Here is a 21,835-nt window from a genome sequence, read left to right as displayed (position 1 = left end):
GAGAAAAGAAAAAAATATGCATGCCTAGATTGTGTATTGTAGTCTCTTTTCTTTAGGTCACAGCAAGAAAGATTAATATTTCTGTGCTTTGCATCACAAATTATACCACTTGACACATTACCATTTTTTCTGATCATGATTTTGAAATAATGATTTTTAAAATTCATACAGTGAATAAATGCCATTTTGCTGATTAAAAAAGAAATGAAAAAGGAAAGCTACTTACTCTCCTTTACTGATTCTCTCATTGACTTAATATGTATTGAATACACACTCTTCTTTTTGTCTTACACTGTAGGTGCTGTCTTTACAGCTAAGAAAAAAGTCCCTGTTATAATGGAGTTTGCATTCTAGTGGGAGAGGCAGATAGAAAAGAAGTAGAGAGGCAATATAGTATAAGATAGTGATAAGCACTAGAAAGGAAAGAAAGCAGGACAAAGGGATAGTGAATCCAGGAGGGAGGACTCTGGGAAAAGGACATTGAAGTAAAAACTCAAATTATAAGTAGTAACACATATAAATGTCTGAGCAGAAGAGCAAGCATAAATGAATGCTCTGAGGTGGGGACTAATTTAACATGTCCAGAGCAGTTCAGAGACCAGTGCAATGGCAGAAAAGTGAGGGAGGGGAACAGTGGTAGATGTCGAGGTCATAGAGATAGGCAGGGACCAGATGGGTGGCAACTTGTGAGATATGCTATAGATATGAGTTTCATCCTATGTGTATCACTGAAGAGTTGCAATCAGGACTATGATTTGATTTGTTTTGAATACGGCTACTGTGTAAAGACAAAACTATAGCAGGCAGTGGGAGAGGGCAGAACAATCGGCAGGCCACTGCAGACATCTAGGCTAGAGATGACGCTGTTTGCACAAGCGCGCTAGTAATGGAGGTGGGGAGAAGTGGAGATTCAGAATCTATTTTAAGGCAGAGAAAACAGGACTTGCTGATGGATTAAAGGTGGAGTGGGAAGGAAAACAAAAGATCAAGGATGATCCAACTGCTTCCTTCCATCTGTGTGGAAGAAAAAAGAACAACTTGAATGAATAGCAAAACAGCCTGAATTCAGATTACAATTATTACAGAATTTTAAAATTAAGTAAATTTGGAGCATCATACTGTTTTCATTTCCCATGTTCCCATTAAGTTTTTATTTCCAAATGGATTTTCAATAAGATTTCCATTGATTTCCTTCTTTACCATTCAATTATTTCAATTTATTCTGCTTGCATAAGAAGGAACCTCTGGGCAATTAAATCCACTAATATTAATTTTTCATTAGTCTATTTTGTTTTTTTCTGGCTAAAGTAATTTTTAAAACATTTGCAAACTGAACAATCTCAGGAATCTTTAATGCATTTTACTTCTAGTTTTTCTTTAGCAAGGTGCCTTGCATAATCAAATTTTCAAAAGGCTATTGTGTTTGGCTTGTTAATACAACATTTTGAGTCATGTTGATTTATAGATCTTGATCTTCAAAAGAAATGCTCAAGTGGAGAAAAATACATAGTTTTTTATCATTCAGAATAGTGAAATTCCTAAAGGGAGGAAAAATTAAGGAATATGATTGCCTTCAGCCCTGACCTCAGCAGTAAACTTGTGACTCACCTGTAATGGAAAGGTCATATAATATGGATTATGTGGCAGTTGAATGAATGTGTGGCAACAAGAACCTGAAGCTGTTCTCGGATCTACAATGTCCTATTTATTCTATGCCCAATGCTTGGAGCTTGACATTTTTAACTGTACAGCTGAGCTGAACTAAGAGGAGAAAGCAAAAAGAGCATTTTGGTTTAAGCATAAGGACTTTTGAAACAATTTCAGCAATCATCTCAAAGCATAGAAATGCTTCTAATATTAATGCAATCACATTCTCTTGCTGTGGCCAACAGTCTCTGCATATTGAATGGGTTTTTACTGCTCCTCTCAAGTGAACCAGGGAATTATGCATTAGGTTCCTGTTCTTCAGACAAGAAAGTCTCCTCAGCTACTCCTCAAACTCTTCCTCTCTGCAGGTGAAAGTGCTAGATTGGATTTTCTAGGAAGTAAGATAGATTTTTCTAAGTGGCTCAACCCTATAGCAACAAACAAGGCTGCTACAGCTTCACACGGTGCCTCAATACTCCTTTCAGCTGGTGATAACTGCATTCCAAAACCAGATGAAGATTATTTACCTTAGTTTCCAACTGTTTGATCTGGAGTTTGGCCAATCACCCCTCGTCATCAGCTTTCCTCAAGCTTACTGACCTCACTGTAAGTCTCATGTCTTTGCAGTGTTTGCTTTACCTGCCATGTTTTATAATTTCAGCCAAGATTGGCAAAAAAAAAAAAAAAAAAAAAAAAAAAAAATTATATTTATTAGGTAAGAATAAGGCTTCTAAACTGAATGAATTTTCCCCCAAAAATTTGTCTCAATTAAGGCTTTCTTGATGAAGAAAAACATAGTTATGTGGGTCTAAATTACTCAGAGACTGAAAGATCAGGATGGGAATAGGAGAAATGAGCAAAGGGAAGCATAAGAAAAGTAAAAGGAAGAGGAAGAACAAGCATAAAGGAATAAAGATGAAGTGGGGGAAGCTCCATGTACTGTGTGTGAATGTGTGTGGCATGGGTGAGTGCTCAGGAAAATCGGCACCAAATAGTAAGTCATTTCTATTTTCTCAACATTTAAAATATAGTTTATATACCTGATGTGCACTTGAGTGGCATTAATTGATAGTGATTTACTGTATTAAAAGTACCACATTCACCATTATGCTTTCAATGGAGTAATAAAGTTGCACTGAATTACCTGTTCATTTGGATTCATTTATCTTCAAGAGGAGGAATGAAATAGAATAAAATATAAATAAATGTATTTTCACAATTGTCATTAATTATTTTAAATGTGCAAAAATATTTTCCTTATGTCTCACTTTAGGAAAAATTCTAAATGAAAATTTAACCTCATATTAGAGAGGAAAAATGTTTTGTCATTTAAAAAATAATTCATATACTCTTTTTAAAATAGGATAGGAAATAAGATTCTCAACACATAATGTGACTTCTCAATTTTAAACTCATGTTTGCCAAGGATATTTTCTTGGTCATGTTCTCCTCTCTGAGCTCACTCTAAGCAATGCCCTTCAGTTTCACAACTTTAACTCTCACTTTGTAGTGGGTAATTTAAACTTCCTCTCCAGGCCCTCAGCTCTAAATATAACCTAGAACTGTAGCATCCCTCCTACCTAAAATCAATGTTTTAAATTTCTTCAATATTCATCTACTAGGCTGGGCAAGATAGCTCACGCCTGTAATCCCAGCACTTTGGGAGGCCGAGGCAGGCAGATCACAAGGTCAGGAGATCGAGACCATCCTGGCTAACATGGTAAAACCCCATCCCTGCTAAAAACACAAAAACAAAATTAGCCAGGCGTGGTGGTGGGCGCCTGTAGTCCCAGCTACTCCAGAGGCTGAGGCAGGAGAATGGCGTGAACCCAGGAGGCGGAGCTTGCAGTGAGCCAAGACCTACACTCCAGCTTGGCCAACAGAGTGAGACTCAGTCTCCAAAAAAAAAAAAAAAAAAAAACTAGACAATATAACAGCACCACCCTTCTGTTCAAAAATTAAACTTGTAATGAGTCATTATTATGAAAGATTGTTCAGTCTAAACTCCCCATTTGATTCGTCAAGACTGTTCAAAGTTTTTGTCTCAGACTACCTTTGTAATTTCCTTCACCACTATCTTTCCTGTATGTCATATTCCACACAATCTGAGGTTGCTATTTGTCATAGACATCTTGCAGTTTCTCTCTGTGTGCCTGATCATCTTTACTCCATAGGGCAGCCATGGACATGAGCCCTTCAGAACTCTTTAAGAAAACCTGCTATAGGGAGCAGAGTTAACTGAAAGCCTGCAGCAGCCAGTCCTGTGAATGCTGAGGCCAAACTTTCCCTGCGTTACTGTTAACCAGTGACTCAGCATAGCAGAATTATGAGTGCTAGCCCATTTCTGCCCTGTGCAATATGTCTCAAATAGGCAACTTTGATTCATGGAATCCCCATCATCCTGCCTGAGACTTTCTGAGAACAATGCTATAGCCTAGAACTCTTCCTGTCTAATTCTTTCCTCTCTCCTTTCAAAAAGAACAGACATGCATCATGCTCTGAGGCTTTATCTATTCTTACAGCTTCACCCTTTATTCTTCGTGTCTCCCCTAATAAATGTCTAGTACACATAGTCCCATGTTGGTGTCTGCTTCTCAGAAGACCTAAGCTGACAAACACTTCTTACCTCTGTGTATCTACTTCTACTCATCCTCCAAGATGGAATTCAAATACAATTCATCAGCAATTCTCCAATTAATTATCTGAGAGCAGCTCTTTTTCTCCTCTGATACATCATATCCTTTAATTCCTCTTTTTATGGTATTTTATTCCTTTAAAAGTGTATGAATATGGGCTATTTGGCCCCACAGTGGCAGTGGCTGCTGTGCACGCCGACCTATGTGTGGTGGCAGCTGGGGAGCCCAAGGTTGTGCCTCTCCCGCAAGTGCTGACCTAGGTGGGTTGTGAGTGGACAGTGGCCTCGGTGACCAGCCAGCCAGGTTGAGGCTTTGGAGAACAGAGCAGAGCCTGGGCCCAGGCCTGAGCCAGGGCAGGATAGTTGCCCAACAGCCCCTGGCCCACCTGGTGGGTAGGGCAGCAACAGTGGCCTCATTAGATGAAGAGAGGTTTGCTCTGTACTTCACCTCTAATGCAGAATTTGATGCTGTGATTGGATATTTAAGGGATATTATCAAAGATGACAAGTTCTAGTTATTAGAGAAATTTTATGGACAAGTACTACTAAGAGTTTGCAGACATAGAAGAAAATAAACTCAACCTCATGCCTATTTTTAATGAATATATTTCTTTGGTAGGAAAGTATGTAGAACAGCTGCTGGAGAGGATTCCTGGATTTAACGTGGTGGTTTTCACAGCAACATTACAACACCATAAGGATGAAGTGGCTGGTGACATATTCAACACGCCGCTCACATTTACAGATTTTTCTGGCTTTTAAAGAAATATTTCTGGACTACAAAACAGAGAAAGCAGACCAGGGACTGGACTTAAGCGGTGGTTTAGTGGTAACTTTGTCGTGCAAATCATCTTCCATCCCAGAACGATCTGCTGCACTAAGTTCCTGCCTCCAGGCAATGAATGGGAGCATTCTGGATGTCACTGGTGCAATAGGCCAATAGGCTCAGCTAATTATGACAGAAGAATACATCTTAAATAGACTGACTCCGTTCTGCAACTCTTCATTCACGTTAAGTATTGATGGGTCAAAACCAAAATGATCTCACACTCCTAGACCTGTTTCTCCTGAAACACTTTTCTGTATTTTATAACCTTAGTACTCTTCCCCAAGTGCTCAGTGACCCTAGTATTCCTCCCCTCCCCAACTAGACACCTCTTCCAGGTGCTCTGAGTCAGATTCCTCTAGAGCAAGCTCATGTCAAGCATTCCACCTAGGGGGACCCTTCCGCCAGTATATGTGTTGGTATGTCAACAGTGTGGAATAATCTGCCATCACGAACCCTTCTTGTCCCAGCAGGCTCTGCATGAATCTCTTTGTGCACTCACAGCTCTTTTTTACATAGGTCAGAGTTTCAGTCCTTCAGCCTCAATGGGGCTTTTGAGTATTTGGTAGTATTTATCTAGGGTGTTCCTCAAGCCTGCTGCCTGCCTTGAGATTTCCGAATCTCCCATGTTCACAGCTTGTCTTGGCTGTAGGCATCAACAGAAACAGTGAAACTGTATCAGGACTGTTTCTGGAAGTCTTTTTGAACCATTATTTTTGAAAAATATAGATGAATATGCAGGCTAACATAGTAAATATGATCATGAAATTTCCATGATTACCCACTTAAAGATCAAAGTATCCCATGCTGTGTGTTTTTTAGTTGTTAGTGCTATGAAGACAAAAATGCTTTCTATATTGGTGTTCAATTATATCTTACTGAGCACCAATGAATGTATACTGTGTGCTGGAAGTAGACCAAAAGATATTCTGTTATTACAGCATATTCAGTGTGTTTATGCATGATTGCAGAAAATGTTTTCCATATAAACCAGTTTGTTAGATTTTCTGCTGGGGTAGGTAGGGACTCCGTGATTTCTTCTTACTGTCAAAATCTTTCCTATCAAGATGGTGTTTCACTAGCCTCGCTCAACATGAGTAGGAGATAGTAAACAGCTTTACTGGTCATCTATCTGCTTTGGTTAACACAATGTTTGGTAGAATATTATTTACCAGAAATCATGTATGTCACATCTGTATAAGAAGAAGAAACATAGTAGTTCAAGCCCCAATGTGTAACTTTGATTTTTCTAAAGTAAAAATAGAAATCTGTATTGCATTTGGATATTCTGGTTTTAAAGGATTAGTTACAAGCTATATATTTTTCTGTACTTATGTGTTGCTTATTTATACTTTGATACCATGAGTAGAAAAAAATATGAATATGTTTTGTGTTGAATACTAACATAAAATAAACCATTGTCTGCAATCCAATCATTTAAAGACAATTATCCTTATCAAAAGAGAGTAAACATATAGGCCAAGATTTGAAAAATGATTGGTGAGCTTAACTTGAAAAACCTGGGTAAGCATAAAACTAATTTGAATATCATAATGATTCCTTAATGTCCAACAGTCTCCTGAATGATATGCAGTAGTATGATTACCCATAAAATATCTTTAGTCTTCAAGGAAAATTGACATTCTAGGAATTAGTAACAAATCAATCCTGTAGATTCCCATTCTCCTTGATCATCAATGCAGTCATGGAAGTACATGTACTCTACTTTGAGATTAATAGTAAAGGACTATCATCTTTTTCGACACCAAGATTCATGTGAGGATCTTCTTCTCTTCATCATTTTATCTTTCTTTCCCCTCCCTCCCTTTCTTTCTTCCCTACCGCAGCCTATCACTCTACCCTTGTCTCCTTTTCCTTCCTCCATTCCTATATTTTACTTTCATCACTTTAACATAAAATGTAATACAGCATACAAAGAACTCTAACAGGAAAATGACTAGGTGCCGTCAGAGGACAGGAGATTATTTCTGAAGACAGGATTGAGGAGGTACATCATGAGCTCTGTCTTTAAGAAAGATTAAGAGACAGGCGCAGTAGCTCACACCTGTAATCCCAGCACTTTGGGAGGCCAAGACGGGCAGATTACCTGAGGTTGGGAGTTCGAGACCAGCATGACCAACATGGTGAAAACCCATCTCTACTAAAAAAAAATAAAAATAAAAATATAAAATTAGCTGAATGTGGTGGTGCATGCCTGTAATCCCAGGTACTCAGGAGGCTGAGGCAGGAGAATCACTTGAACCCGGGAGGCAGAGGTTGCAGTGAGCCAAGATTGTGCCATTGCACTCCAGCCTGGGCAAGAAGAGCGAAACTCTGTCTCAGGAGAAAGGAAGGAAGGAAGGAAGGAAAGAAGGAAGGAAGGAAGGAAGGAAGGAAGGAAGGAAGGAAGGAAGGAAGGAAGGAAGGAAGGAAGGAAGGAAGGAAGGAAGGAAGAGAGGGAGGGAGGGAGGAAGGAAGGGAGGGAGGGAGGGAGGGAAAAGAAAATTTCTAGGCAAAATTAACATTTGCCCTAATAGAAATAAAGAAAGGGACATATTACTTACTGGTACTGGTGAAGATTTTATATGTATTAATAGATAAATACTAAATCTACATAGATAATATAATACAAAGATAATAAATTTTATATTGCAAAGAATAGGGAAATACATCTGTTATGTCATAATAGTACATTTGAAAGTTTTCCTGATGGTAATCCTGAACTGATGGAGGTTTTAGGCTGGAGAGGAATAATAAGATTTAGATTTAGGAAAGATAATTTTGCTGGTGGTTTAATGGTGGACTAAGGGAGAGGGCTTGAGTAATACCTGGCATAATACAGATAGTGTACCAATATATATTTTCATACATAACTACATTTGCAAATAAATAGACATGCAGTCTACTCATACAGGAATTTATTGACATCCACTGAAATGCTTAGCACTGAAGCATTCTCAAATTATTACAAAATATTTACTTGGATATTACCTTAGCTTGGAAATTAGTTCATACATTCAAATAATTACTAAGTCATATGAAATGTGGACCATCTTCATAATTGTGGTTTTAAGAATGTAATACTCATGGAGTGTGAATCAAGTAAGAATGCTGTCACAGGTCAATGCTAGCAAGGAATCCCAGTAACTCACAAGACAATGTCTGTTTATCATTGAGGCTAGCCTCGGACTACAAGGAACTATTTAAAGGGAAATTTGGAGGATTTCTTTATATTACCACAAAATTGAAGGAAAAAGCAGCAACATTATTAGTAAGGAATCCTCAAACATGCCTCCTGAAGCCCTCCTATGCCAGCACTCTCCTAGATGACTCATGTTGTCAAAACTATTATGCATTTCAGAACATCTGGAACTCCTGGTAGGACTATGATCTCAAGCATGGCTGTCAGGGCCTCTCCTTAAGATGTAGGTGCTGCCTCATGGTGCCATGTTGGTAGCCAGTGATGGTTAACATTCATTTCATTTCTCACCCAACAAGAATTCATTAGCTTCCTTGTTAAGTAGACACTTAGAAAACATATTTTTATTTAAGCTTCACAGTAACTCTATGAAATATCTATTATTACACCCATTTTATAGGTGTTTACATTGTAGCTCAAAAGATGTTAAATAACTTGCCAGTTATCACAGAGCTAGAAACATGTGGAGTAGACAATAAAACCACTGACTGACCAACTCTGATGCCTTTCTTTTAGAGCATTCTAGAATGGCATCAATCTAAACAAATGTTCATAACTCAATGTCATAGTACTATAGATAAGTGTAAACATCAAACCTCAGGTGTGAAAGATATGTATCTCCTGGTAGATAGGGTAGGGGATGAATGCATCAGCTGGATCTCACCACTCAAGATCTAAAACATTAAATTAATAAAACTTATAACAATCCTTTCTACATTCCTACTTTGAGTCTGCATCATTTTCTGACACACACCCAAAATACACACACACACACACACACACACACATAGTCCAATAAGGCATGATTTGAAACTAATAATTTTTAAAGGGTAACCTTATAAGAAGACCCAGTAGCCTATTCAAATATGTAGGAAGACTTTCAGAAAAGCATATGGAAATTTGATGAACTGGTTTAACATATCCTGCCTTCAGCAAAGTAAAGAAAAATAATACTTTGCTTTTAAAAAGCACGATGACAGATTAATGCTTTACAGATGACTAGAAGGTAAATTTAAGACTAATTTTGAAGCTGAGAGGCTATTATTTAGAAACTCAAACGAATAGTACAAAGGCAATATGAATATCTGCAAACTAAAATAGAAGACATTATTTTCCAAAAATGTCATTTTAATTGACAAGAACATGAGATGTCACAAATAAAACCCATAGATCTGGATAAGTTCAGCAACTGGATATTAAAAATACAGAAATCAGCAGCTACAGGATTAACTGATTATAGGTAAATGGTTTTATTGGTATCAGAGTTAACATACTGTTAAAATGTACTGAAATAGTCATACTTGCTATTTGCTTTTGTTTCCCACTGATAGCAATTAAATAAGAATTATTTAATAATTTATTCAATCTGTATTTATTACATGCTTATCATCTATCAGGCATTGTTCCGGTTTGGCACTGTGGGTAAAGCAATGAACATGAGAGAAAACTTACTGCCCTTTGTGGCTTATATTCTAGTAAGAAGAGGCAGAAAAACGTTTTCCATCAATATACAGGATAGGTAAGGACAAGTGCTATGAAACGAGGAGGACAGAGACTGCCAAGGTGGGTGTCTCTTTATATAAGGTAGACAAGGTGAGCCTCTCTGATACGGTGAAAGTTGAACAAAGGACTGAACTACATGAAGAAGTAAGCCATGCAAATATCAAGGGAGAAAGTTGCAAGCAGAAAGAAGAGCAAGCACAATGGCCCTGAGTCCTTAGTGAATTCAAGAAGCATTAAGGGAGTCAAGTATAGCTAGAACACAATACATAAGGGGGCATTGGGTTAGAAAGGTAGTGGGTTCAGATCACATAGAACCTTGTTTTGAGAAAGGGGTGCATAGCATCTGACTTAATGATTTAAAAGTATCTCTGGCTACTATGGTATGGAAAATAGATTATAGAGGAACTGAGAGACCATGGAAGAGGCCATTTTCGGTAAGCCATATTATAGCTATAATGCCTTGGTTTAGACTAAGAGTCAAGGTGGTGAAACGTGATTGAATTCTGGATAGAGTCTAAGGGCAGGGCCAACAAGATTTGCTGATGGATTCAGTGTTAGGAATAAGTAAAAGAAAAATAAAAGGACGGCACTAAGAATTTTGGCCTGATAAACAGTCAAATGGAGGTGTTTCTATTTCCTAATATGGAGAAGACCATGTTGAAGCTAGAAAATTCAGTGTTCAATGTTGAGCACTTTAAGTTTTAGTCACGTATTAGACATCCAAGCAGAGATGTTAAGTAGAGAGTTGGATATGTGAGTCTGGGGTTCAGGTAAGAAGTCTAGACTGGAAATATGAATTTGGAAGTAATCAACAAAAATGCCAATGAAAAGCAAGATATCGGATGAGGTCATAAAGAAAGTAAATGTAATATATACTTCCATGTTTAAGTTGATGTTTAGTTATCAGAAATACGGGTTACTATTTCATATAAAGTGATACTCTGGCTATATATTCAAAGTTACTAGTATTTACTAATTGGTTTTAATAATATAGTCAGTAAACACGACTTTTTATTTTCAAGTGATTTTACTTTTAGTTTTTCTAGCTTATGGAATGATTTTTAAGCTCTTTCATGATAGGGCAATGTCTTAATTATTTTGCATCTTCCCATAACACTTAGTAAAACATTTGACATAAGCTTCAATAAACATGCTGAATTCAAAAATATATAGATATGAAAAAAATCAAAATGAAGACTCCAGATTATTTATATGATATACCTACAGCTTGGTGCTATAATAAACATGCAAATGTAAAAATATGATTTTACCTGCACTCTAGGAGTTTCACATTTGTTATTCTCCCTCACATATCACATATTCTATTTAAAAACAGAATTCCATTTTGTGATAGAATTACAGCTGCTGGTGTTCCTGGGACACTGAACTGCTGTCGATGCTACAATAGTTATAATAATTTATCAATATTTATAGTAACCCTATAAGAAAAATTGCGTTATGACTATTTTATCAATTTAAATAAAAGAAAACACATTATGCATGCAGGACTGTGGACTAACAAGTTGCAGAACTTGGATTCAAACCCATGTCAGTTTGACTTAAGAAACCAGGATTTTATTTTTATTCTACCATCATTCTTATCTGAGAAGTCTCTAAAAGTCATAAACTAATAGATGTGTGAGACTGAAATATAATAGAAAGCATATTTTTGAAAAAATTCAAGAAAGAGAGCGAGAAAAAAAGAAACTCAACCATACAGACAATGTAGAATATTGTCTCGATTCTTGCAAACATGAAAAGAGAAGCAAGATAAAGAATTATCCCCTTGTTCCTTACTATTGCATAGACATGCTTCAAATTTATAATAACCAGGTTTAGAAAGCCATGTTGAGTCTTTGCTCTTATAGCTTTCATTGTAGATATGACTTAACATTTGCCAAGTACCTACTATGTACCATCTCCAGTGCTAGAAGCTGAAAGCAGGAAGATAAATAACACATGGCCCCTAGTAGGCAAGGAAGTTTGCAGTTTATTGAAAGAGATAAATGAAGAAACAAAATTTATAATTTTTGAGTAAATGCTTATGTAGGAGGTTTACACAGTTATTTGATTACATAGTAGCAGCAACTAACACACTTTCTTAAGAATGTGATGCATGAACTGAATCTGGGGGGATGAAAAGTGTTAACCAGGCAGGGAGGGTACTCCTGGAACACAGATGGTACAACCAAATGTCTGTTCAACAGCTCACTCTGGCTGAATCAGATAAGGGTTAGGGAGGGTGAGGGTGAGGGTGAGTGGTGATACATTTTCAGGGATGAGAATGGAGAGGTAAGTAGGTGATAGATCATAAAAGTCTGTCTAATTCATACCAAGAAATTTGGACATTGGCCTTGAAGAATTTCTAGCTTGAGGATGACATGATAAGATTCATAGTTTAGGAAGCCAATTGGCTGAAGTGTATAGAATTTATTTGAAGAATGGATAAGGCTATTCATCCACAGGAGGAAAAATTATTGCTTGTTGCAGTAATCAAGGTGAGCAAACATGATGCTCTGCACCAAGGGAGATGGAGAGGCACATATAGCTTAGAAAATTTGGAATTGATTGGAATTATTGACTGGATAGATATGAGAGGAAGGATAAGCCCCAGTTTCTAGGCTTTGAGAAAAGACTGTACCATGATCTAAATTGGCAAATAAGTTAGAAGAACTGGTAGGAGAAGGGTAGTTGAATAATGATGAGTTTGGTTTTTGATGTGTTGATGTTGAGGAGCACATAAGGCTTGTTTGTGCAGAGCAGTAGCAAATGTATATAATAAATCTTAATCTCAGAAGAGAGATCTGAGTAGCTGATATAAACTTGAGAGTCACAATTGAAACCATGGATATAGATGAGACCAACTCTTAGAGGGCAAAGGAGAGTAGAGAAGGATAATGAAGGGTAGCATAATAGAAGTGAAGGAAAGGAAGGGACAGGAAGGAAGGTTAAAAAAAGGGAACAGAAGGAGAAGCATACAGTATTGGGAATCCTAATATTTAAGAGGCATGCCAGCGGCCTGAGAAGGCGTTTTAGAAGGATACATTAGAAAGTTCAAAGGAAAATGGAAAAAAGTGTCGTGAGAAAATTATTTCAAAAAAAAAGGCCGGGTGTGGTGCTCACACCTGTAGTCCCAGCACTTTGGGATGCTGAGGCGGGCAGATCACTTGAGGTCAGGAGTTTGAAACCAGCCTGGCCAACATGGTGAAACCCCGTCTCTACTAAAAATATAGAAATTAGCCGGGCGTGGTGGCACACGCCTGTAATCCTAGCTACTGGGGAGGCTGAGGCTGAGGAATTGCTTGAACCCGGGAGGCAGAGGTTGCAGTAAGCTGAGCGACCACTGAAACACCATGTAAAGGAAAAAAAAAAAAACACACACACACACACTCACACACACACACACACACGCACACACAAAGACAAGTGCCACATAATTTCACTCAGGCGGAATCTTAAAAAGCTGATCTCATAAAAGAAGAGGACAGAGTGGTGGTTACCAGGAGTCTGGGTGGTTAGTGGAGACAGAAGATGGGGAGAAGTTGGTCAAAGGACATACAATCACAGGAGGAGTTTTTAAAATGCCTACAACAGGCAAACATATAGAAACAAAAACTAGGCAAGTGGTTACCTGGGGCCAGGAGTAAGAGGAAAGGAGAAGAGGGAAGGAGAGAAATGGAGAATGACTACTAATGATTGTGGAATTTCTGTATTGGACTATGAAAATGTATTAAAATCGGCTGTGGTGGTGGTAAAATTGGCACAGCTCTGTGAACATGCTAAAAACCAATGAACTGTACATTTTAAATGAATGACTTGTATGATATGTGAGTTATATCTCAATAAAGCTGTTAAAGGATTAAGACGAAAGTTAGAGCTGCATCATACAAAGATATATTACTAACTCCCTCATTCTCATGCTACATGTTCTATCCCATAGAGCTGATAATATGTGAGATTTACTCTGTAATAAATTATAAATGCAATAAAATCCATAGGAAAGGTGACAAATAGAGGAGTATTGACCTCAAAGATGGCTGTGGCTGAATTTAATAAGCCTCTGAAACAATTTCAAAATTGCGAATTTAAAGTTTGAAACAAATTTATATTGAATAGAGCATAGAGGTTATTCCTTCAGTTCTGGGAGTTTCCACTTTTAGCAGAACATCTTGATATTGCTCTTTGCTTTCAGGTTGGCAACACTTCAAACCTGTCCATTTTCACTTAGACATGTCCCAAACAGACAGCATTCTTACATTGGAAGCAGGCTGACACATGAACCTACAGTTACATGGGCACAAACATTTAAGGGCATCTTGATTTCTTCTTGATCTCAGATTTTCAAAAACCTTTCTATATTCTTTTTGTTTTTTCAGTACTAAGGTGACAAATTATCCCAAAATTTAGCACTTAAAGTCCAGCTTAGTCTGAAGCAACCAGGAAGGTTGTTCACACTAGCAGAATACTGTAGTCTAGTAGAATATACCATGCCTAAAAGATCTACACTTCACTCAATTGAAGAAGCAGAAAATTAATATACATAAAAGTAAACCTCAGTTAAAAAAAAAAGTCAAGTGAAAGAAAATGAACACAAAAGCAGAATTTCAAAACAAAATGATAAGAACCAATCACACAATCAAGCTAGTACTAATTATGTGAAGTGCTTATATAAGAAGTAAGAAAAGTAAGGTTGTTTTCAGGGAAATTTTTCATATGGCAAAAATAACAAAGCAGACATATGATCCACCACAGTGTTTAGACTAATCTTTCATTGGTAGTATACACCATGTTTTTGTTATTCTTTTACAGCTGCTGGTGTGTCTTATATGATGACTTTAATTCTCACGTTAAATGGTTATTATATCTTTATCATTCCCTTCAAATCTGTCAATTGCTTTGTATTCTTTTTATTAGTTTTTCCTGTTGTCAACTCATATTCTAGGTGAGATATCAGAGAACAAATAGTGGTATGCGATGTTCCTTAGCTCAACAGCTGCTGTGGATGAGACAGCAAAATAATTACAGCTAAATATAAACAGCTCTCTTTCCTCAGAGGCTATGGATACTGTAATGGAGACTACCATATCTCCATTAAAATAGCTAACAAATCAGGAATAAATAGATTTTTTCTAAGTATTCATAACCTCTCAAGACCTGCCTAAAAATTTCAAACTAACATTATGAGCAACAACATTTTTTATAAAATCATATTCAATTTTTAATGAGTAGAAAATATCTCCTAATCATTATATATCAATAATTATGTTTCTAATTTGTTTAAACCTACAGAATAACCTATAATTCCACGATTCCCTAATTTGCCTGAATAAATGGCCTTCCTTTGTTAAATGTTAGCCTCCCTGCCACCACGTTGCTTTTCTTCAGCAGCCTGAACTACTGCCCAAACTTAATTTATCCCTCTCAGTTACAAATACCTAGAGTCATCATCCAAAATGTAGTCTCCCATTAATACAACAAATAAGACAAAATATACACCAAAGTTGTAGGACAAAAACCATTTGAAGTGAAATTGCATTTCTGTTTCAAGACTTCCCAAATAAACTAAAATGTCATTATTTTCATTTCCCTTTTCCTTGTGTTAAATCTAAACAAATGTAATCTCATATGGTCGGGTTTTAATTTACCTTTGGCTCTAAAGTCTTTATCCTTCATTTATGTCCTTGCTCACAGTGGGTTACAGAGAAGTGGCTAAACAATGAAAATCTTATACTTGGAACAACTGTTTCAAAGATAATTTCCATATATTAATTTACTTACCATTTACCAAAACATATTTTAGGTACTGAGAATATATTGGTAAATAAAAACAGCCAAATGTTTACCTCATTTTACTTACATTTTTATGCATTCAGGGGTTGAGGGGTAAACATTAGAAATAAACAATAAACAGTACAGACTATATATAAGTGATCTGAACAAAATAAATTTGAATCTGTGGTCAGGAGAGGGTGAAGACTACTAGATTGGTCAGTTAGAAAAGCTGAGACCTGAAATGCTAGAAGGAACCAACCATGCTTCAAGTGGCATAATTAGAGAATTCCAGATGGAGGAACAAGTAAACCAGTTCTAAGTTTAGAACCTTTATGTATTTTAGAAATAGGAAAAAGAAGATGAGGATAGCTACAACACATTAAGTGAGGACAAGAGGATAAGAGTTGAGAGAGATTAGAGGTGGAGATATTCAGGGACAAAATTATTTCAGTATTCAATAATATATTAAATAGTTTAGACTGTATTCCAAGAGCCATGCAAAGTGATTGCTGGCCAGGCAGGAGAGGGTCTAAGGAGAAGAATAACAGGAATTAATTCAGATTTATAATGATCACTCCCCGTTTCTGCTTGGACAGTGAACCATAGAGGATGTGAGAAATATATTCACTAATCCAAACACAAAGAATTGACTCAGAGACAAGAACAGGAGAAGCGAGACTTTTAATGGTAGTCTTGCAAGATCAGGTGTCTGGTAGGCAGGCACAGCTGGGGCAGTTACAGCAGGTAATTTATCTCCTAGTACACAAGTCCCTCCCCCAGTTCCTTGCTGGTTGAGTACTATGGAGTTACAATTTTCCCAGACGTTGCCTAAGTTTCATTATCCCTTACAAGGTTATACCCTGGTCCCCTTCCCAGCTTAAATTTCGATTTCTTAATAATGAAACTTTCTTCCCTTTTATGGGCTGACCCCTCCTCTACATACTGTTCACTTATTGTGAACTTCTAGGTGCATGAGCCATGTGGTTTGCCACATTCGCAGACTGGCTGCCAGTACTTAGATTTATCATGCCTTGAAAACGGACCATTTAAAATGTTTTCTCACAAATTCCCACCTCTTTTGTATCTATTTCTGATGGTCTCATTTTCATCTAAACCCTTTTGCTCCTCGAATCACTTGAGAAGTTGTTTATTTTGGTTTCTAAAAGTAGCAGGCTATTTTTCTGGTAAGACATGGGCATTTGTTTATTAACAGCTATTTCAATTAATTTCTGTGCTAGTCTGCTCACACAGAAATAATACAACACCCCACTGCTGTTAAGACTTCTGCCACAATTATGAGACATGTAAGGATTGAAGCTACCATGCCTTTCTATTTTCCTAATCATCCTTCGAGTCAACCCGTAAATGGATCATCAATTCCAGCATTTTCTGCCAGTTTGTTGGCTACAGTTGTCAGTCCTTGTTAAGCGTTCATGATGGTCCCATCTGGGGCAATATTTTTGGGAATGAAAGCACATTTCCCACCCAGCATGACATATACGACCCCTTTTTCTGCTAGTATTATGTCTAGTCGAAGCCTGTTTTCCCAGGCCATTCGACTGGTGGCATCTAACTGGCTAGCCACCCCCTTGAGGGCATCCTGAGTATAACTGATGAATCTCTGTTGATTACAATAGATGTAGTTAATCCAATCCACATTTTTATTGATAGCTGACCACCAGAAGATTACTGACTCAAACCCAGCAGCTATTTGGTTTGGGGCCTTAAATTTATTAGGCACCCCCACAGGGACTCCTATCAAGTCAACATATAAATTGAGATCAAAAGAATTTGTCAAATCTCCCAGTTTTGGTGGCCATGTGTGTTTTCAGGTATTTTATGGAATGCCAGGGTGAAGGGAATGGCCATCTAGACTAAAGCACAAATCCCAGTTCAATTGGATGGTAATAGGTTACAGAGGTTCCTCTTCCCACAATACCACCAGACATCAGACCGGGGTATATGGAGGCTGAGTAATTGCCATTGCCTGACTCACCGATGATATTTAGGATGTGGGTACAAGTCAATAGTTCTCCCATGGGCTTAATGAACTCTGCCTCCTGCCTAGAGAGGCAAGAGGAGTGGTTCATCTTACCTATAGAGAATGAGGTGATTGCTATGGGATCTGACCCTTGCAATACAGGAAAGAGCAATGATAGACTCTTACAAGTCTCATTTCCCCATGCACCAGTGTCCTGGTATAGAGCCAACATGCAATGCATTCCTTCAGGATTGGTATCCCATCCTAGAGAAAATGGAACCACTTGTGCTTGAGGTTGTCCCATAGCACATGCATAGCAGTTACTCTTGTTGAGGGCTTGTACTGAAAATTTGACCCATGTCAAATGGCATTCACATCCCTGTACGCTGTCTCAGTTTCTAAGGTTTGCCTTAAATCCTTTACCTCAATTATTTCTACCCTTTTAGGGTCATTATTTGGTGAACTAAAGTGTTTATTGGGGTCTGGGGTTGGAGTAGTCCCAGGCAAATGGGAGGCTGAGTTCTTGATTAGTTTGAGAACAGATCACCCTAGGGTGTCTTTCCTTGTGATGTTTGCCCCTAATCCATATACCCAAGACACTACTTTTGGTTCGTGGTCTAGAACAGCTGGATTGTCAATGGTGATAAGTATAGGACTGCATTCAAATTCTGGCAGTTATTTGGTGGGAAGCCCTTGGACAGATGTAGTTTATTATTTAATGGTCTCCAGCTAGGAGTTACCCATCCCATGTTTACTGTCCAACCCTGAAATTGGGTAGTCCACCATACATCATCCCAGCTGGGGCAAGGTGATGCCCTACTGTAACCTGTGTCTGGTTCAGGGCAAAGATATTTATATGCCTGTAAGAGCTGTCTCTGATTTTCCAAATTCCCACAAGGTAAGACCTGGCAGGCATCAAATCTTATAGTCTAGGGTGCTACCATCTTGATTACATTAATTACCAATCTGACTGGGTAGGGAGGAGTCCTCTGCCAGTTTCCATTTTAGCCTTCTGCTCTTTGTATAGTAGCCCATCCCAGCCATATTAACTTCCAGGAATTGGGCCAGCCCATATTATCTTTTTAGATTTTTCTCAGAGTTAACTTTAAGGGTTCCTAGGTGACCCATGCACTTTTCACTGGTCTTTCTCTCTCCCTTCTGGGGTCTCTATTACCAGTCATTTGACTCCAGTATAGTGAGTCCACCCCCATTCAGCTGTTCTCATGGCTGTCTCAGTGGTCAGAAGCACTTGATAGGGACCATCCCAGCTTGGGTGGAAGAAGACTTATCTTCTTTCCAAGTCTTAATCAGTAACAAGTCACCAAGCTGGAAGTGGTAATCATGAACAACAAGAGGCAGAGTTTGACTTAGAAGTCATTTTAACCTAAGGGATGATAGGGTGGAGGAAATGGCCAGTATATAATTTCTTAAGAATTGATCCTTGGTTTCCATAGTAGGGAGATCCATAGCTCTGCCTAAATTTGGGAGCCCATATAATAACTTGTAGGGGGGCAATCCTGTCTTTTCTTGGGGCTGTCCTAATGCTAGGGAGTGTTATTTGGAGACATTTGGTCCAAGGCATTTTAGTTTCTAAGATTAGTTTGGTGATATGCTTTTTGAAAGTTTGATTCATTCTTTCTACCTTTCCAAATGAAGGAGGAGGCCAAGGGGGTGCGATAATCCCATCTAATTTGTAAACCTTCCATAATTCCCCTTAACACCCTTGAGGTAAAGTGACTCCCATTGTCTGAATCAATATTTCCTGTCAGGCCAAATCTAGGTACAATCTGTTCTAATATTATTTTGACCATATTCCTGGTGGCGACCATTGGAAGGGGAAAACTTTATACCCAGCTGGAAAGGTGATTTACGATCACCAGTAAATACTGTAGTCTTCCTATTTTGGGCATTTCTGTGAAATCTACTTAAATGCTTTGTCTGGGAGGTCTTCCTCCCATGGCCTGTTTTCTAATCACCATTTTGTTTATGCTTTGACACGTTATACAACTTCCACATACTTGTTTAGAGAAGTCTAAATCCCTATACACACATAATTCCTAAGTATTGCATCACACAGAGCCTGGGGTCCCCAGTGGCTCCCTTTGTGTAATATAGACATTAGTTCTCTCATCAGAGGTTTTATCATTTCTCTCCCCGCAGGAAGTACCTATTTCCCATCTTCAGTTTGAGTGACCCCTATCCTGTCCAATTCTTCCTTCTCCTCTCTGGTAAACTGGGGTCTTAATACTACCTTAGAGATGTCTGGGATCAGGCTAAATAGTCTAATATCTTCTTCCAGGGAAGCTTGCTTACCAGCTTCATCTGCAAGCCTGTTACTTACAGCTTCTACAGTGTTTCCTTTCTGATGATCATTTACATGAACTATGGCTACCTCTTGTTGGAAGCAGGAGGCTTTCTAAAACCTGTTTGACCAGTTCCCCATGTACCAATTCTTTTTCCCTGCTATTTATTAGGCCTCACTCTGTCCAGATTTTTCCAAATGTGTGTACTACCCCACAGGCATATTTAGAATCAGTATATATAGTGCCTTCGTGGCCTTCAAGGAGCTTTAGGGCCTGGTTAAGAGCATGTAATTCACAGGTTTGGGCCAACCAGCCATTAGGTAATCTACCTTTCTCACATAAGGAACATTTATTTTCATCATTGACAGTATAATGATTATGTCTCTTGCCATCTATTAGTCGGGATGACCCATCCACAAACAGCACATCATGTAGTGGAGCTTCCCTAAAGTCTGGTCTAACTTTGGTTTGGTATTCTATGATATTTAAGCAGTTATGGTCTGACGTCTCTTTGTTCTCTTCTCCTTTCTACAGGAACTGACTGGATTCAGGCAAATGTCTGTTGTTATGACCAAATCATCTTTTTCTACTAATATGGCTTCATATTTTAGAATCTGAGAATCCATTAACCATCTCCTGGCTTTTTAATTTAATATATTCCTGACCTGGTATGGGGTGCTTACTATCAGGGCCCCACCAAAGGTCAGCATTTGACTCTCCTCTACCAGCAGGGCTGTGTCAGCTACTGCTTTCATACGTTCGGGTCACCTGCAAGAGACAGAATCAAGAAGCTTGGAGACAAAAGCAAGAGGTTGCCTCTTCCCTCCCAAGGTTTGAGTGAGCAACCCAAGGGCCATGCCCTTGTCTACTGTTACAAACAGATAGAATGTTTTCTCTAAAGATGGGAGAGCTAGGACTGGGGCAGTAATGAGGGCCTGCTTTAGCTCCTTCACTGCCTGAAATTCCTCTGGGGACCATTACAAGGGATTAGGTTCCTCCTCTAGTAACTTGAGATACAGAATCTTTGTCTTTTGAGCATATGAGTCAATCCATAACCTACAGTAATGGGTTAAACCAAAAAAGTTTCAGAGTTCTTTCTTTGTCTTAGGCAAAGGCAGATCCACTATTTCCAATAATCTCTCTACGTTTATTCTCCACTTCCCTTCATTAATCAGGTGTCCTAAATATTTAACTTATTTTTCTACAAACTGCATTTTGTTCTTAGAGACTCACAATTCCCTTTCTCCTAGGCAATTAAGCAATTTTGTGGTGGTTTCTGATACCTTGGCTCTCTTCTCCCCATAAATTAAAAGATAGTCTACATATTGCAATAAATGGGTTCCCCTGGAAGTTTGGGATTCCTCCAGGACTTTTCCCAAGATTTGAACAAATAAATTTGGGGCTTCCATGAAAACTTGTGGCAGCACAGTCCAGCAGTACTATTGTTTTCTCCCAGTTATAGGATTTTCCCATTCAAAGGCAAAGAGGTCCCTACTTCTGAAGTCTAGGGGACATGTCCAGAATGCAACTTTAAGATCTACCACATGGAAGCACTTAGGTTCACATGCTATCTTCCTAAGGAAATTTTAGGCGTTAGGCATCACAGGGTGGTCGGTCTGAACAATTTGATTTATAGTTCTTAGATCTTGCATTATCAGGCTTTTGACTGGGAGAATTGGAGTATTGTATGGTGACATGCAGGGTTCTAATAGTCCATCTTTAATTGATTCCACTATTACTGGTTAGAGACATTTTCTCCCTTCAAGAGATATGGGATATTGTTTTCTGCAAATGACTTCTGCTTGTATTAGTTCAATCTGTAAGGGTGTGATTGTTAACCCTCCCTGTTGCCTTCCCTAAGCCACACAAGGGGATTAACTTTTCTTTCCCCCTCCTCTGTTAGGAGGCCCATCATTACTTTTATTTTTCCTTCCTCTATTCCTAATTCTACACCCAATCTCACAATCAG

At 38.2% G+C, this 21,835-nt stretch overlaps 1 protein-coding gene and 1 pseudogene across 1 annotated transcript in view; both read left to right on the top strand.

Moving 5' to 3' along the window:
• Positions 1-5,305, top strand: part of LOC126956117 (ADP-ribosylation factor-like protein 2-binding protein) — a 54,613-nt pseudogene extending 49,308 nt beyond the window's left edge.
• CDC42SE2 (CDC42 small effector 2) overlaps positions 1-21,835 on the top strand; it is a 1,077,748-nt gene that overhangs the window by 262,717 nt on the left and 793,196 nt on the right. The gene's annotated exons all lie outside the window — the stretch shown is intronic.

The sequence above is a fragment of the Macaca thibetana genome, chromosome 6 (genome assembly GCF_024542745.1).
Source record: "Macaca thibetana thibetana isolate TM-01 chromosome 6, ASM2454274v1, whole genome shotgun sequence".
Taxonomy (NCBI): Eukaryota; Metazoa; Chordata; class Mammalia; order Primates; family Cercopithecidae; genus Macaca; species Macaca thibetana.
The sequence above is the reverse complement of the archived record's forward strand: the minus strand, read 5'-3'. Positions and strand labels throughout refer to the sequence as shown.